The 6,537-nt window shown below is 36.4% G+C and overlaps 1 pseudogene; it reads right to left on the minus strand.

Moving 5' to 3' along the window:
* The window catches only part of LOC102819204, a 65,501-nt pseudogene extending 59,679 nt beyond the window's left edge, over positions 1–5,822 (minus strand).
* Between the last annotated feature and the right edge of the window lie 715 nt (positions 5,823–6,537).

Genomic DNA, 6,537 nt, shown 5'->3' on the forward strand with positions numbered 1-6,537 from the left:
AGCATCTCTATGCTGAAAAGCAAACTTCTAACATCCATTTTGGTCTTTTCTTTCTTTCTTGTCTTTTTAATGACCTTTTGCTTTCTTCCTGTATGATGTACTTGATTGTTAGGCCATAGCTCTTCTGGTCTTGGGTCATTAGTGTCTAATGCATCAAATTTGTTTTTGAGATGGTCACTAAATTCAGACAGCATACACTCAGGGTCATATTTTGTTTTGTTTTTTTCTATTTGATTTTTTAAAAATTTATTGTGAATTGAGGTTTATAGACACGATCATCAGTTTTACATCCAACAAATCATTTGTTGTTGTTGTTAATTAAGTACTGTGGAATCAGTTCTGACTCATAGTGATCCTGTACAGGATTTCTGAGGCTGTAAATCTTTATGGGAGCAGAAAGCCTCATCTTTCTCCTATGGAACGGCTGGTATTTTCAAATTGCCGACCTTGACGTGAGCAGCCTGATTCGTAACCACTACACTACCAGAGCTCCTTCCAACAAATCCTACACTTTGTTTAATCTCAGTGATTACATTCCCCTCTATACAACAGCAGTTATCCTAATTCCTCCCTGTGGTTCCTATTTGCATTCTACCTACTTTTCTAATCTTTCTCAACTTTGTCCTTAGGAAAATGTTGCCCTTTTTATTTTGAATGAGTGACCATTCCATAGTGAACACACCTTACTTGTGCTGTTGTACCCCCTTTAACCCTATCTACTGCTTGGCTGAAAATTCGACCGTGAGGGTGAGGTTCCTTTTCAAACTTGAAAGGTAGTCTAGGGTCATAGTCTCAGGTTCCTCCAGTCTCTTTCTGACCAGTAAACCTCGTCTTCTTTTTAAGTAATTTTGAGTTTTGTTTCACATTTTCTCCCACTCTACCTTGAATTCTCTAATGTGATCCTCATCAGGGCAGTTGGTAGTTCTTCTGGTCTCAGAGTGGTGGAGACATGTTCTATTAGTCTGTTGGACTAATTGATTCTGATTCTTATCATTCTTCTTTCTTCTGCACATGGAGAGATACCAATAGCTGTCTAGTTCTTCTGGTATCAGAGTAGTGGATACTGATGTTCACATGTCCTATTAGTCTACTGGACTAATTGATTCTAAACCTTTTCAATTCTTAGCATTCTTTTTCTTCTGAACATGGAGATAACAAAACAGTACCTCAGTTGACTGCTCACGAGCTTTCAAGATCCCAGATACTACTCACCCAAGACAGCTGTAGAACGTTGTCTTGGTGGGATTGTTGTTGTTAAGTGCAGTCGAATTGGTTCCAACTCATAGCAATCCTGTATAGATAGGGTTTCAATGAAGTGCTGGTGAATTTGAACCACTGACCTTGTGGTTTAGTGCATTATCCCACAGTGCCACAGCAGGACTATGTTATGATAATTGACCGAGGTATCCTCTGAAACTATGGTCTTAAGACCCCAGGCTATAAACTCATTGACTTAGGATGTTTGATAATATCTAGGAAGTTTTCATGAGTTTGCTGGTTATACACTGGGTCCTGGAGTGACATTGTGGGATAATGTACTGGACCGCAAGGTTGGTTTGAACCACTGGTGGTTCAAATACACCAACCACTCCTCGGAAATCCTACACAGGGTTGCGATGAGTTGGAACTGACTCGATGGCACTTAACAACATACTGGGTCACTATGAGTTGGAACCAACTGACAGCACATAATAACAACAACATTCTCCACCACATTCATAGTTGTATTTGCTGGAAATATCCTCTTTCAAACTCTTACGTATTTGTGGGCTATATAAATACATACATACATCCCACTCATTCTCCCTAACCTGTTCAGTTGATGTCTCAATCCTGTATCTATGCACAGAGCACTGTTGTTCCAAGGCTGTATATATATTACTATTTACCTCTAGCACCTTTAGCTTGTGCATACCTCCCTGTCTTCACCTGTCTTCATTATTCTTCTGCTATCCTCCCTCTTTTTGTACATTACCTTCCCATTTCTTGTATAAAGGTCATATTTTGGCTCTGGTCGACTTGTTTTAGTTTTCTTCAGCTCCAACCTGAACTTGCATGTGAGCAATTAATGGTCTGTTCCACAGTTTGCCCCTGGTCTTGTTTTGGCTGATTATATTCAGCTTTTACACCATCTCTTCCAGCAGATATAGTCAATTTGATTCCTGTGTATATTTCACCTGATGAGGTCCATGTGCAAAGTGGCCTTTTATGTTGTTTTAAAAAGGTATTTGCAATGAATAAGTGATCAATCTTGCAAATTCTATCATGCAATCTCTAACATCATTTCTATCCCATAGGCCATATATTCCAATAACTGATCCTTCCTCTTCATTTCCAACCTTTGAATCACAATTACAGTAATTCTCAATACATTTGATTGCATGTTTGGAACAATTTCAAATTGGTAGAATTGGTAGAACTCTTAAATTTCATTACCATTAACTTTAATGGTTGGTGCATAAATTTGGATAACAGTGGTATTAACTGGTCTTCTTTGTAGATGTATAGATATTATCCTATCACAGACAATGTTGTACCTTAAGATAGATCTTGAAATGTTCTTTTTGACAATGAATGCTATGTCATTTCTCTTGAATCTGTCATTCCCAACATAGTAAATCATTAGATTGTCACATTTAAAACAGCCAATACCAGTCAATTTCAACTCACTAATACCTAGGAGTACTGGTGTAGCACTGTGGACTAATGCACTGAACTGCAAAGTTGGTTTGAACACATGACTGGCAGTTCAAACTCACCAGCTGCTCTTGGAAACCCTTATACAGGGTCACCATGGGTCGGAACCAAGTCGACAGCATTTAAAAACAACAATGCCTAAGATGGGAGCTCAATGACTCCATAGGATAAGCACTGGACTGTGAACCACAATGTCCATTGTTCAAGTCCATCAGCCACTCTGCTCTTGCAAAGACCTCAGCAAGTCTATTCACGGTTACCGTGATGAGCAGAACTGACTTGGCCACACTTAACAATGCCTATCAAGGAGCCCTGGTGTGGCACTGTAGGGTAAGTTCTGGACTGCTAACCTCAAAATTAGTGATTCAAACCCACCAGTCTCTCCTTGGAAACCATATTCAAGGTTACTATGAGTCAGAACCAACTCTACGGCACTTAAAAAACAACAACAATGTCTAGGATATCAATCTTTCTGTGTTCTATTTCATTTTTGACAACTTCCAATTTTCCTAGATTCATACTTTGCACATCCCATGTCCTGATTACTTATGGATGTTTGCAGTTGTTTCTCCTCATCTTGAGATTTGTTCCCATGAGCAAATGAAAGTCCCAAAAGCTTTACTCTATTGCTGTCATCATGGTCAACACTACTTTGAGGAGGCAGCTCTTCCCCAGTTCTATTGTGAGTGTCTTTCAATCTGAGGGGCTCATCTTCTGGCATTATATCTGATAACATTCTGGTGCTATTCATAATTTTTTCATCTTTAAGCACTCGATGTCAGCTTTCCACTTCTATTCATAAGGTTTTCAGTGGCAAAACATTCAGAAGTAGTCTGCATCTACTTCTTCCTAATCTGTCTTTTCCTAGAACTTCCAGTGAAACCAGTCCTTCATGGGTGAGCCTGCTGGTATTTAAAATACTAGTAGCATAGCTTCCAGCATCACAGCAACATGCAAGCTACCATAGTATGCCAGTACTATTCACAAATAACCAACTTTCAGAACACAATAAGTACAATGGAATCCACATATCCTTAAACACTTCACTACTCACTTAGAGTTCTGAAACACTTAGGATTTTTATTATAAACATTACCTGTATCATGCAGCAGAATTTCATTAGTTCAATTAATAAAAAGCCCCTCACATCAAAAGTGCTAGACAATCAGTTCTAACATTTCCTTTATTTTTCTAATCTTTGAAAAACAGTTCAACAACCTAGTAACACATTTCACAAAATTCCATTACTTCCTTACTTCCCCAAGTCAAATTATGTCTCTATGCTATATATCTAAGACAATATGAAGCACGGTGACATAATTTGACTTGGGGAAGCAAGCAATAGAATCCACACTAAAGCTTAAGTTTATGGTTGGCACAAGCCCAAAAATATCTGAAGGCTTTCCCCAAAATGAGCCCTGCACAGCAGGAATCGAAGCAATCTAAAGATTCCTATGTTTGGTTTGGATTCAAGTCACACATCTGAATCCTGGAACAATGGGAAGGCTCTGAGCTCATCACATGGTTAGAGCATTCTTGTCAATCAAGCACCTGCTCATGTCCTACTACCCTAATTTCTCAGACACTGTTAGAGTGGCCTATTTCCTCCTTAGCACTGAAGACTACCTGACATTAGATCTTTTCTTTATGTGTTTATTAGAATCAGCATTATGCAAGCAAAGACTTTGTTTCCCATGCTGATGGTACTAGAAACATTATAATGACCAATCTAATAGAAGCTCAATGAGTATTTATTGAATGAATTCCTAGAAACTATTCACATTTGCAAGAGGATACAACAGGTCTGTGACACTAACCATGAAACCCAAAGGCATCACAAACCAGACCACCATGCATCTTTATTTTCTATAATAATCATTATTCTAGAATCTGAAGAGTTAGTGGATTGAAAAACCAATGAGACTGGAGTAAGCTAATACAGTGATAACATAATATTTATATTATGCTATCCCATTTCTCTTCCCTATACCCATAAGGTTTATTTTGAAATCCTCCTGAATTGATTCAAGAACGATGAGATATTCTGAGAGACCTAACTAAAATCTTATCATTGTGAAATTTCTTCAATAGATTTGATTTTAATATATGCCTACCTCTTCTAGTATTTATAGGTCCACCACGCATAGCCAATACCAGCTTCAAGGTACAACCTTCTGATATGCTGTGGATAATTAACACAAAAACACACCAGAATCATCAAAAGATATACAGTATCAAGTATACATATGATAATGTGCTGGTTTATCAGGCATATGGCCTACTCTCTAAAATAAAAATAGCAATGTGAACAAATACATTGTCAACTTATTTACCTATATAAATAATGAATGTGAAAAAGTTCTCAACAACCTTACATTTGACATAAAATTCCAGAATAAAAGTACTACAAGGACTCTGTGAGCATCTGCCATGTAAGAAAAAGAGACGAGGAGAAGAAAAGTCTTGCCTAGAGCCCAGTCTAAGAAAACGGCAGAGCCAAATCTACACAGGTTCCTGACTCCTCGGGCTCATCTGTGATTCAATCTTTTGCTCTTTCCTTATGTAAAGAATGATGCATTAAGTGAGAGTAGGGAAAAAGACTAAAGGTCAAATATAATCTATGCAATCACAAGTACATACAGTGTCACTTAGTAACAGGAAGTGTGCTTAATGAAAAGTGAAAGACTTGGTGGAGATCAGTTCCCTCTTACTCTAGACTCTTTGTTAAATGAAAAGAAAAGAAACTTAGCCAAGTGCGAAGACATCAGTATTCAAAGAAGATAAGGCAAGAAGACAAGAATAGGAAGATCTAAAAAAGTGGGGTCTTAGAAATTGGATGATAAAATGAAAAGAAAATATAAAGTACAAGAAGATAAGGATCAAGTAGTCTAGATTAGTCATTAAAGTTCATAGTTTATATTAAAATCAAGGTATCAAAGAACAATTCAGAAGATGAAGAGAGATGAACCAAATATTCAGAAGAAAAATTCTATGTTTGAAGTTGTTGTTCAGTAATATTGAGAAGATATAAAATAGTTAATATGCAATGACACTCACTTGTAATCATTCAAGCAATAATCATCTTCAAGTTCCATGTTATTCCAAATTAAGTGCTGCTGACAAATGGGAATACCTTAAGGAAGGTTATATTAAAAAAAAAAAAAAAGGTGTTACAAAATTCAATAGAATCTCCAAAAGAACATGAGATAAAACCATTTTATTAAAAATTAAGATTATTCATGAATTAAACACAACTTTGAAATTGGATGCTAAGTGCTTAGTTAAATTTTAATAATCATAGAAAGAAAGTATGGCTAAAAATAGCCCTTTCAATACCTCTCTGGCACTGAGACAAAGTATAAAATGAGGAATTTCTCACTCAAGGCTTAGAGGATAATTAAATGTTGTAGAGCATGGTCTTTACTTAGTTGCACTCAGCGCTAAGCACATCAGGAACCATATATGACAGTTTCTTTCTTTACATTTCTATAATGTCAAATATTAAGGCACATTCATACATTAACATAATTAAGCTTCCTTTTTTTTAAAACAAACTGCACAGTTGAATATTCAAAGAAAATTTGGAATATATTAATAAGGGAGTGAACATTATTTACCAATGGAACCTTTATTGAATATTGATATTGAGGGAAATATTTTATAAATATCTACTACACTGGCTTCTCAAATTACTTCTGCTTCTAATATTATGGCCTGGTATACTGATACAATGCTTACAATCAAACAACAGTATATAGTTTTCTATTTCAATTTTATAATTGAAACTTTAGAAGTAACATGAAGGGACAATAACAACTGTTTAAATACCACTGTCATTTA

Source organism: Chrysochloris asiatica, unplaced genomic scaffold (genome assembly GCF_000296735.1).
Source record: "Chrysochloris asiatica unplaced genomic scaffold, ChrAsi1.0 scaffold00020, whole genome shotgun sequence".
Taxonomy (NCBI): Eukaryota; Metazoa; Chordata; class Mammalia; order Afrosoricida; family Chrysochloridae; genus Chrysochloris; species Chrysochloris asiatica.